The 12,880-nt window shown below is 40.4% G+C and overlaps 1 non-coding gene across 1 annotated transcript; it reads left to right on the forward strand.

Annotated features, from left to right (window-relative positions):
- Positions 1-11,277: 11,277 nt before the first annotated feature.
- On the forward strand, positions 11,278-11,385 carry LOC145641212 (small nucleolar RNA R71). Its single transcript, XR_014115273.1, has one exon. It is a non-coding gene; the product is annotated as a small nucleolar RNA R71 (small nucleolar RNA).
- Positions 11,386-12,880: the final 1,495 nt, after the last annotated feature.

Raw genomic sequence — 12,880 nt, forward strand, 5'->3', positions numbered from 1 at the left:
GCTTCAAGAATGGTCGTGTCCTTCTAGCTTCCGTAGTTGATCCATGAAATCCCGGGAAAATGCTCTAAGAGTGCAATTTCCTGTAAAACTCAACCAAAACTACGAAAACACTTGAAAACACAAATTAGTAATAAAAGTGTCCCTAAAGAGCCAAAAACACTACTAATTATGACCACGGGACGGGGGTAAAACACTATATAAATTGGACATAACAAACCACAATGATAATATACCAAGCACACCAAGAGAAACTCATCGACCATTTTGAATATATTGATTTTTAATATCTCCCAAGGGATGACAATCAATTTGCCGATGCGTTAACAAAATTAGACTCAATGATCAATATTCCAGATCACTTAAACATGATGCCATTATGCGTTGATAGAAGAGAAGAATGATCAAGGGTTAGATAGGTCGTTAAGCTACTACCCTAATAAAATTAATCATTTATAATGCCTAAACCTACACTAAACTAGTTAGTGGCAAGTAAAGGGTCGAACCACTAGGGAAGCGCACTAATTCAACATTAATAATCACTAATGCAAGAGTTAAAAGGGGATTGTTTTTGTTGGTTTTGTTGAGTAAGAACACTAAAACTACAAATAAGCAAGAAAATGATGATTAAAATCATGGGAAAATGACGCTAGGGATACGGGGGTGTCCAATATGATTAGAAAGAGGGGAATAATGGTGATTATCATGAAACACATGCTAAAGAACACAAGATTCTACCTAAACAATTCATTCTCATGCAATAGTCTAGGCAAATCAATGACAGAGGTCTACACTAATAAGGATCATTCTCATGCATCCTATTAGTTACAATCAAATCAAGAGAATAGAGAAGCACAATCCATTAAAACTCCACTTTAATAACTCATTCTCATGCAATCATTAAAATAGAGATGATCTTAATCTAGTTCAAATCACTTTCATGCAATTAAACAAGAAAACATCAAATAGAGTGCAATAATAATCTCAAGCTATTAAAAATCATGTCTTTCATCAATTTATGGCATAAGTTAAATCCAACCATCATCATTCATCCAATATCAACTCATATCTTCCACCCCCTTCCCCTAGCTAAAAGTTTAGCCTAGAGAAGGGACAATAAACATAGTAGCAAGAATAAAAAAAAAAAAAAAACTCAAGAAACACAACACAAACATGATTAAGAATTATAAAAATAGTAATAACTAGATGATATAATAGATTAATATTAATAAGCAACTAAGAGGCAAATAAATAAAATAAAGAGAAAGGATGAGAGATTACTAAAGAGGAGATTAATGAAAGAGGAAAACTTGAAAGGTTGCTAGATTGAAGATTAAACTTGATCAAAGTTGATTACAATAAAGGAAACTTGAGTCACCATCCACTTTCTCTCTTTAAGATTAGGGCTAATTGTTCATAAGATAAGAGATGATTACAAACTTGAATGAGGGGACTATTTATATGCATCACAAAAGACGAAAATAAAACACCTAAGAGAGCCATCTAGCCATCAGACGCGCCCTCTCCATCGTGGGTACGGAGTTGCTTAACCGAGCAACCTGCGCCCCGGCTCCTAAACCTGCGCCCTCGGCTAAAGAAAAGAGATGCCATCTCCTACTGAGGAGAGGCCGCGGCAAAGCAACAGGGGAAAGCCAGCCTCCATCAGACGCGCCCTCGACTCCTAGTGTCGCGCCCGCGGGCCAGAGAGGAGAGCCCTCTCCTGAGGCGCGGCGCGACATCTACTTAAAGTTGTGAAATCTTCATCTTCAAGAATCTGCGCCTGCGGCCCAAAGCTCCGCGCCCGCGGTTCATATGCATTGCCATATTTCCCTCCTTGAGCATCATATTTCCTCTCCATGGCTCGACATGCATCCAAAGGTTCATCCGAAAGGGCCAAAAACCTACAAAACAAAAGAGAAACGCTAAAAAAACCAACAAAAAGGGGAAAAAGGAAAGAAAATACGAGAAAGGAAAGGAAAAGGCAAAACTAAGGTAAAAATGCTTAAAAAGGCTCAAACAAGTGCAAATGATGGGAGAATCCTTAGAGAAAAAGGATAGAAAAGTGGCATAAATGCCATTCATCAAAATCCCCCACACTTGCCTCTTGCTTGTCCTCAAGCAAGGAAAAACTAAAACAAAAAGACAACACACACAACAAACATAATATGACAAGGATTAAGAAAATCAATCAAGTTTCATGGTAGGATATGCTCCAAATGGACACGAACATAGGGACATGTATCAAAGAATGCTTACTTTTCTCAATTTAAAGAGGGGGAACACGTTCTAATTTGCTCATGGCTGAAGAAGATAAACCTAAGCTTAGCATAGAGAACTAAAAATTTCATCCTTCGCCCTAGGCCCAACCAAGACGGTCCACGTTCTCTCCACTAGCTTCAAATCATCCCTAAGTTAGCTCCTCATGATTCCTCGAGGGAACCGGAAAAAGAAATTTTTATGTGGAATCATAAGGTCATCCCGACATCTCAACTATACATACACTCTTCATAGGGTTGAGATCTATCTCCCTCCACCGTTCTTTGACCACGCCCCTCTAAAGTCCAAGGGTCTTAGCTAGGGTTGTGATGTCATGGCTAGGGGTTAAGGTTAGGAAAAAATTTGAAAATTTTGGTGGCAATTCCTAAGTGAAGCATAAGAGTGGCCATCTCTCAAGAACATCCTAAGAATTGAACCAAGTCTCAAACTTACAACCTTTCAAAATAAATCACACAACATTACTTCATTCCTTTTCATTTCCTTCACACATTTTTTTTCTTGGTTTTCATGAGTTTCAACTTTCTTGCCAAACCTTTGCATACTCTTTTCATGAATAATCCTTCAAAGCCTTACTTGAACCAAATTACACAACTTTCTTGCTCAATTTCAACATTTTCAAACTCGAACCTCACAAGCCAATGCTTCACTAACTACAAGGGTTAGTAGAACATAGGCCGCTAGGTTTGTAATATGGCTAAGTCAAGAAAGGGGAAATAAGGCTCAAAATGGCTAGCAAGAGGGTGAATGCAAAATGAAACCAAATTTGTAACAAAACACAAAGAAAACAAAGAAAAATGAGAAGAAACGCCTTCTTCCTCCTTTAAAGTTATATGGTCACGATCTCGGGAGCTAGAAGCCAACACAAAGATTAAGGTATGCATAGTCAAGGATCCTAAATGCCGCTCACAAGAGTGATGAAGGCTAGAACAAATGACGCTCACATGGGATAAGAAACAAGCAAATACCAACCAAGGGAATTCTATCCACCACATAGAGCAACACCATCTTACCACTTTCCTGTGAATTAGGGGTTCAAACGTCCTCAAAAGATCTAAACCGGGCTACCTTAGCTTACAATGTGTCTAATTCAACCCTAAGCATTCTCAAACCGTGTAATCCCTCATTAATTAGGAAAGTAAGAATTCAAAGTCATGTCATCAAGTAGGCACACAAATCCACAAATCCAAATGTATGAGCAAATCCACATCAAAAATATTTCAACTTGTCATGATCATGTTTATCACAAAAAAGAACAAGAAAAATACACAAAAAGGAGGAAGAAATTAAAAAGGTTCATAAACGAGGCATATAATCCAAGTAAAACCCAATAGTCATATAAGTGATCGTTGATAACAACATCAACGATCCCAGGTTCCATAGAACCAAAATCAACCATCCTCGAACCATTCAACTCTTCCTAAACTAAACCTAAACTAAGCACTTAAAGAAAGATAAAGCAACTAAACCATTCACCAAAGCTCTAAAGCTCCAAAATGTTGCTTCCGTCGATCTTCAAAGCTACAAAAGAGAGAGAGGAAAGAAAACAAAAACAAACACTAGACAAAGAAAAAGAGTTAGTAGAACGGGGAAGAAAAACAAAAAGCTACAAACTTGGCCCATGGACAAAACTAACTACCAAAACCATCATTAAAGACATCATCATCATTATCTCATCATCATCATCAAAAGCACTACCACACAACAGCAACAAGCTAGAACAATAAAGAAGCTAGACAACCCGACGCTTAACAACAAAAATACCCAACAAAATCTTTTCAAACCTTTCTACGAGTCCTTGGTGCCTTCCACCACACTGACTCAAAACAACTCCCTTTTGATTCAAACACCCCACCACACTATATAAGAGCATCGTCCTGGATGCTTCACATGCAAATAAAGAGATAAGGGAGGGACCAAAAGGGGGGGGGGGAGACATGCATGCCAAGGGGGGAACTAGTGGCCACTAGGGCCGACACCATCATCCCTAGGGGGTACGAGGGGGGCCATGAGGCTCCCACCCTCCAGTGTAACCAGTGGGAAACCCATAGTGACCTCTGAAAAGGTGAAGCTGGGAGGGGGTCAACTGGCCAAAGGGCTCGGGCTGCACTCAAGGTGCGGGGTGATCGGGGTGAATATAGTGGTAGCCAGGGTCACCCCTATAGTCACTCCCACCCGAGACTCGGTAATCATAGTGACCAGACTCATCGGAAAAAGTACGCCTAGGCACATTGGGGTTCTCAACACCCTGCCAGAAGGGGTACGTAAGAAGGTTGTCACCATTCCATGAAGCCACGAGCCCTTGTTGGGCCAGTGTATATGGATAGGTTACCAGAGGGGTGACCTCCCCTTTCTCATCAAGCAAGATATCGCTCCCATCCCCTTTCCCTACTATGGTGCATGACCTCAACTTCTCCTCATGGCCACACTTTATGTCCAACCTAGTCACCATAGCTCCACAATGGATCTCTCCACTCTTGTTTCCCGTAACAATGGCCTCGATGCATTGGATGAAGATGAATCCTAAGTTAACTATATGCCCAAAATTCGGCCTCGATGCAAGCAAAATGATCCGAATTTCTTCCAAAGTTATTTTACTCAAATCTTGCTTGTTGAAGACCATGTACCCAAGTATACGGTGAAGCAATCTCAAAGCGGGGTGCATGATCTCACTGGCCAAAGAATACTTTGCATTAAAGTTGTTGCTTCGGGAGATATGTTTCCACCATCGACAGGGGTTGTACTCCGGGATTTGGACATATTTGGGTTAGAAGATGTCTGCATTGGGGTTGAGGTTGAGGTATTCATTGAATTTGTGGAGGGACATTGTTTCTTTCTTGTTAAAGAGTTGGAAGGAAACGGAAATGTTGTTGTTTCCGGAGGTGTGTTTCTCAAAAGAGGCGAGAAACTCTAAGGTAGGTTCTCGGTACGTGTTGTAGGCCTTTAAGACAAAATCGTTTAGCCCAAGATTGTTGAAAAAGAACCAACGCTCTTCATCAATGCCAAGTTTGGTGGTTATGGTTTAATTGTAGTGTTTGGTGGGAAGGAGTTTTTTTAATTGGAGGGTATCGAAGTTGGCTTTATGGTTTCGGTTGGAAAATTTGGTTGGAGGCAAAGGTGGTGGGGGTTCCACATTTTGAGGGGTTTGTGAAGATGAACCTCGTGGCTCCTTTTCACTCTTTCTCTTCTTAGAGCTAGTTCAAACCTTCATTTTTTATTTTTCTTCTTCTCAAGAAATCAACACCAATACCTTACACCAAAATCAACTAACAACCTCAAGTAACACCAATCAACCACCACAAGTATCACCAAGCAACCACCACAAGCATATACTTCACAAGGCAACACAAATTAACCAAGAAAACAACTAATAATTACAACAAACAACTCACAAAACCAATCAACCAAGAATTAGAACAATACTAATAACAAAATTCACCCAATCACACATGAAACATTTCCCAACAAAAATCACAAAAAATTTATCATGAAATTCATCCAAAATTGCAAAATAGTTCAATAAAAACTAGATAGGAGAGGATTATACTAACAATGAAGCTAAGAATCACCTCCAACTAGCCTCTAAGAACATGAACTCCAAAGGTGCTTCAAGGAGTAACAATGGTGGAAATTCAATTTTTTTTGGATTTTTGATGATGGAGAATGAAAATTATTGATGAAGTTGATGTTTTGAGAAGGAAATTTGTGGGATTTAGGATGGAAATGACGGAATTTGATGAGATTTTGGGTAGTTAGGGTTGGGGTTTTGAGGTACGGTGCTGCAATTTATCGAATAAAGGGGGGACAAAACCCAGCGGGCCGCGCCCGCGGGTGTCGAAGCTTCTGCGCCCGCGGGTCTGGATGCCACGCCCGCGGTCTCCTGTGCCGCGTCTTCTCCAGGGGCGTGGCCAGGCATCTACCGAAAGAATCCATTATCTACGCGCCCGCGGGCTCCTGGAGAGGGCTCTTCTTGAACGCGGCTTCACTCTTTCTTGCACATTGATTTTTTTTGTGCTTCTTGCTCTCTTAATTCAAACATAGCTCGATAAATACTATCATATGACCTCCAATTCTCGACCATACATGCACCATTGGGAAAGTACCTACAAGTAAAAATAAAAAACCATAAGACAAAAGACAAAATAACCAAACCGACCTCAAGGAAGAAAATAAAGAGAAGAAAAGAGTTAGGACCTCGGGTTGCTTCCCGAGAAGCGCTTATTTATGAGGTCACTAGCTTGACCATGAGAAAAATTCAATCAAGGGGGTGACGTAGGACCCAAAGGGTCAAGCCTAAGACACTCGATGAGACCAACTTCTTTTTTGCAAAAATAATGCTTCAAACGATGACCATTGACCGTGAACTTGTGCCCATCCGCATCTAACTCAAATGAACCATAAGGAGTAGTCTTCAATACCACAAAAGGCCCCGACCACTTAGACTTGAGTTTACCTGAAAACAAGCGAAGCCTTAAGTTGAAGAGCAAGACCTTATCCAACTTTAAAGCTCTTGTTTCGAATATGTTGGTCATGCCATTTCTTAGTCTTCTCCTTATACATTATTGGGCTCTCATATGCATCATCCCTAAGCTCTTCAAGTTCATTGAGCTTCAACAATCTCTTCTCACCGGCCAATGACAAATCCATATTAAGCTCTTTGATAGCCGACTAAGATTTGTACTCCAACTCAACCGGCAAGTGATAAGCCTTTTCAAAGACCAACCTATAGGGGGTTGTGCCGATTGGAGTCTTGTACGCCGTCCTAAGATCCCAAAGTGTGTCATCGAGCTTGAGAGACAAATATTTCCTTGATTTGTTCACCATCCTCTCAAGTATATTCTTGATTTCACGACTGGAAACCTCCACTTGGCCTTGAGTTTGAGGATGGTACGGTAGACCAACTTTGTGATGAACCCCATATTTCTTAAGAACAGCCTCCAATTTCTTCTTGGAAAAATGAGAACCTCCATCACTAATTAGAACTCTTGGGACCCTAAATCTAGGAAAAATGATCTTCTTGAGAAGCTTGAGCACAACCTTGTGATCATTGGTAGGAGAGGGTATAGCTTCAATCCATTTTGTCACATAATCAACCGCTACCAAGATATATAGATTCCCACATGAAGAAACGAAAGGCCCCATGAAATTTACCCCCCAAACATCGAAGGGTTCAATTTCTAAAACACTTTGTTGGGGCATTTTGTCCCTCTTGGTAATGCCTCCGCTCCTTTGACATCTATCACATTGCGCAACGAATTTGTGGGCGTCTCTATGCATTGTCGGCCACCACAATAAAGATTGAGAGATTTTTGCCACTGTTTTGTCAACACCACCATGTCCTCCACATGGTAGTGAGTGGCAATGCTCAAGAACTCCTTCAATTTCATGATCTAGAATACACTTCCGAAAAAGGTCATCTGCACATTGCTTGAATAGGTATGGGTCATTCCAAAAGTACCTCCTCACTTCCTTGAAAAACCTCTTCTTTTATTGAGAAGAAAACTCTGGGGGAACGATTCCACAAGCAAGATAGTTGGCTATATCCGCATACCAAGGGGTAGAAGTTGACACCATAGCCATGAGAGTCTCGAATCCTATCTCATCACTAATCGGTACATCCTCCTTGTTCTCAAAAGGTAGCCTAGACAAATGATCCGCTACATAGTTCTCCGCTCCCTTTTTGTCCCTTATTTCCATGTGAAAGTCTTGGAGAGAGAGAACCCAACGGATCAAGCGACGCTTTGCTTCTTTCTTGGTCATGAGATATCGCACCGCGATGTGATCCGTGTATACAATAACTTTTGAGCATATAAGATAGGACCAAAACTTATCAAATGCAAACAATACCGCTAGCATCTCTTTCTCCGTTGTTGTATAATTCTTTTCAGCCTTATCAAGAGTCCTACTTGCATAGCTTGCACAACGGGAGAAGAAATGAGAGCTTCCTTGAGCTTACGAAATGCCTCAAGGCAAGCCTAATTGAAGCTAAAAACAACATCCTTTTTGAGTAATTCGGTCAAAGGCTTGGCGATTGATGAAAAACCTTTGATAAACCTCCGGTAAAAACCGGCATGCCCAAGAAAAGCTCGTACCCCCGTGATGGAAGTAGGAGGGGGAAATTTTTCAATCACCGAAACTTTGGCCGGATCAACCTCAATGCCATTTTTTGAAACCTTATGGCCGAGGACAATGCCCTCCTCGACCATAAAATGGCACTTTTCCCAATTTAAAACCAAACTCGTCTCTTGACACCTTTTCAAAACTTTTTCAAGGTTAAAAAGACAAGTGTCAAAAGACGAGCCACCAACACTGAAATCTTCCATGAAAACTTCAATTTCTTTTTCAAGCATCTCAGAGAAAATAGAGGTCATGCATCTTTGAAAGGTGGAAGGAGCATTGCATAAATTGAATGGCATTCTTCGGTATGCAAATGTCCCATATGGACATGTGAAAGTAGTTTTCTCTTGATCTCTTGGATGGATAAGGATTTGGAAGAATCCGGAATACCCATCCAAGAAACAAAAGAAAGCATGTTGAGAGAGCCTCTCAAGCATTTGGTCTATGAATAGGAGAGGAAAATGGTCTTTCTTGGTGTTTTTGTTCAATCTCCTATAATTAATGCACATTCTCCACCCGGTCACCGTCTGGATGGAGATTTCCTTTCCTCCTTCACCTTTTATTATGGTCATCCCACCCTTTTTTGGAACTACATGAATCGAGCTAACCCATTTGCTATCGGAGATAGCATAGATGATGCCCGCCTCACGTAATTTCAAAATTTATTTCTTCACAACCTCTGGAAGGTTGGGGTTCAACCTTCTTTGAGGTTCAATGGAGGTGGAATGATCATCTTCAAGATGAATACAATGCATGCATAAAGAAGGGCTAATACCTTTGCTATCATCAATGCTATAACCTATCACATCCTTATATTTTCTCTAAACATTAAGAAGTTTTTCCAAATTAAGACCATATAGGGTAGCATTGACAATAATAGAGTATTTTCCCTCCATATCAAGAAAAGCATATTTCAAAGAATGGGGAAGGGGCTTGAGTTCTACCTTGGGAGGAGTCTTAGAACTCTCCTCCAATTTCTCCTCCTTGGACTCAAGCTCGATCTCAACTTGTTGTTCAACCTCCTCCTTTGAGGATTCCTCCATTGCCATGACAAACTCTTTAGCCTCTTGAGAGTGGAACTCTTCTTTGCATGTAAGAGCTTCTATCATTGGATCTTGAGGCCTCATCACGACCCTCCCAAAGAGATCTATCTCCTCATTCACAACATCAACTCTATAGCATTTTTCAACCATGGGGGTCTTGAGCAACTTAGAAAACTCAAAGACAATCTTCTCATCGACAACCTCACATGTGATGGTTTTGTTCTTGCAATTGATGACCACCCCCAAAGTTTTAAGAGCTTCACGTCCCAAAATCAAAGGAGTGTTAACATCTTCCTCCATATCCATCACTACAAAGTCACAAGGCACGTAGATGCGTCCCACTTGAATTGGAACATCCTCAAGCTCTCCACAAGGTAATTTCACCGACCGATCGGCCAATTGAATTGTCTTCATTGTAGGGATCATCTCTATATTGAGTTTTTGAGCAATGGATAGAGGGATTAAACTAACACATGCTCCAAGATTGGCTAAGGCGCCCCTAGCTTCCATATTCCTAATTTTCACCGGCAAAGTGAAACTTCTCGGGTATTTTTCCTTCTTGGAAATCTTATGTTGGACAAGAGCACTCACTTGATGTGGAAGGGTGATAAGCCCATCATTGAGCTTCCTCTTGTTGGTGAGAATATCTTGGAGGAACGTGGAGTATGATGGCATTTGTGTCACAACTTCAAAAAAAGGGAGGTTGATATGCAAATTCTTCATGACACTGAGAAATTTTGCAAACTTGTCATTCAACTTCCTCTCTGCAAGCCGACCGGGAAAAGGAACCGATCCATCAAGATTCCTAGCCTCACTAGGAATTGAAGTTGTCTTCTCATTGTTAAGCTTCTTCTTCTCCGAACCTCCTTCTATCTCATTACCCTTTTCTTTCTCACCTCCCTTGTTTTCATTCACACTCTCCTCTCCTCCCTTATTTTCCTCACTATCCCCTTCATTTGTCCCTTCATAGGAAGTTCTCGACCTCAATGTGATCGCCTTGCATGTATCGGGTTTTGAGTTGTGAGCTGGGTTAGGTTGTGGTTGTCCGGGTAGAGTAGATGGTGAATTGAAAGGAGTTCTCTCATCCAATTGAGCTAGTTGTGAATCAACCATCTTGTTGTGAGATCTTATCTCTTGCATTTGTTGCCAAAAAGATTGCATTTGCGCATGCATGGCTTGGAGAATTTGAGTTTGAGTTAACCTGCTTGAGGTGCTGGTTCTTGATGATTTCTTTGAGGTGCTTGGGTTTGATTATTGTATTGGTTGTTCCTTGGATAACTTCCTCTTGGTTTTATTGGTTGAGATGGAGGTGGATTTTGATATTAAGGGTTGGAGTTATAGGAAGGTTGAGCTTGTTGGTTCCATTGTTGAGGTTGAGGTACAAACCCGGGCAGTGGTTGTCTCCAAGCTACTCCACCGCCGCTTCCTCTAAATCCCTCTTGCCTTGTGTTGTATGCCGCTACATGCTCGGGGCTTAAACCTCCATAATAAGATGTATCATGGTTCATTCCTCCACAATTTTGACAAGAGATAGAGTTAACTTGAGAGGAGCTTGCACCACCGCTTGAGCTTGCATTCACACTCGTGTTCAACTTGGAAAGCCCTTTTTGTTAGTTGATCAATTTGATGTTGTAATTGATCAACTTTCTCCAATTCGTAAATACCACCCTTCTTTGGAGATTTCTTCTTTGCCCCCCCAAGAGTAATTCTTTCCTACCTCTTCTATTGTTGCTTCAACATGATTTTGAGGGATTTTGATTAATTGACCACCCGCCCCCGCATCCAAATTGGCTCTTGACATGGGCTCCAATCCGTCGTAGAAAAACCACATGAGCAACCCTTTATTGTACTCATGGTGGGGACACGCTTGTACCAACTATTTGAATCTCTCCCATGCTTCACCAAGACTTTCATCGGCTTCTTGCTCAAATGATGCAATTTTCCTTCTCATTTCGGCGGTCTTCTCTTTGGAGATAAATCGCTTCAAGAACGCCTTTACCACCTCCCTCCATGTTGTTAGAGTATTAGGCTTTACATGCTTCAGCCATTTCTTGGCTCGTCCGATGAGAGAATGCCGAAAAAGGTGCATACGAATGTAGTCTTGACTCACTTCATTGGTTTGCATCATTGCGCACAATGCAAGGAATCGGTCCAAATGTTCAATAGGGTCCTCACTTGCACTTCCGGAAAATTGCTCCGATTGGACCATTCTAGTATATTGTGGAACGATTGAGAAGTTGGTTTCCGTGACGGGTAGCAAAATCCCTCCCGTGAGATCATAATCCTCCGGATTTCCAAACTCAAGTAACAAAACATCATTTTCTTGTCCCGCCATTGATCCGCTTTGTGAACTTGAAGAGTAAGTATCACTCTCACTATCAAATATATCACCAAAACCTCTTCCCTCGTCTTGATAAAGCCTACGAGTTTGTCTCAAGGTTCGGTTGATCTCGTGGTCAATTTGATATGAGGGTGATCCTTGAGACCTCCTAAGAATTCACCAAAGCTAAGCAAACAAATAGCAATAACAAGGATGATAAAACAAATAAAAAAAAAAGAAAAGAAAGTAAAATGACTCTAACAAAAGCTATAATAGATGCTAAACAAGCCGCTTCCCAAGCAACGGCGCCAAAATTTGATCAAGGGTTAGATAGGTTATTAAGCTACTACCCTAATCAAATTAATAATTTATAATACCTAAACCTACACTGAAATAGTTAGTGGCAAGTAAAGGGTCGAACTACTAGGGAAGCACACTAATACAACATCAATAATCACTAATGCAAGAGTAAAAAGGGGATTGTTTTTGTTGGTTTTGTTGAGTAAGAACACTAAAACTACAAATAAGCAAGAAAATGATGATTAAAATCAAGGGAAAATGATGCTCGGGATACAGGGGTGTCCAATATGATTAGAAAGAGGGGAATAATGGTGATTTTCATGAAACACATGCCAAAGAACACAATATTCTACCTAAACAATTTATTCTCATGCAATAGTCAAGGCAAATCAATGAAAGAGGTCAACACTAATAAGGATCATTCTCATGCATCCTATTAGTTACAATAAAATCAAGAGAATAGAGAAGCACAATCCATAAAAATTCCACTCTAATAACTCATTCTCATGCAATAATTAAAATAGAGAGATCTTAATCAAGTTCAAATCACTTTCATGCATTTAAGCTAGAAAACATCAAATAGAGTTCAACAATAATCTCAAGCTATTAAAAATCATGTCTTTCATCAATTTATGGCATAAGTTCAATCAAACCATCATCATTCATCCAATATAAACTCATATCTTCCACCCCCTTCCCCTAGCAAAAAGTTTAGCCTAGAGAAGGGAGAATAAACATAGTAGCAAGAATAAAAATAAACTCAAGAAACACAAAACAAAACATGATGATTAAGAATTATAAAAATAGTAATAACTAGATGAAATAATAG

Source organism: Chenopodium album, chromosome 7 (genome assembly GCF_948465745.1).
Source record: "Chenopodium album chromosome 7, dcCheAlbu1.1, whole genome shotgun sequence".
In the NCBI taxonomy this organism is placed as follows: Eukaryota; Viridiplantae; Streptophyta; class Magnoliopsida; order Caryophyllales; family Amaranthaceae; genus Chenopodium; species Chenopodium album.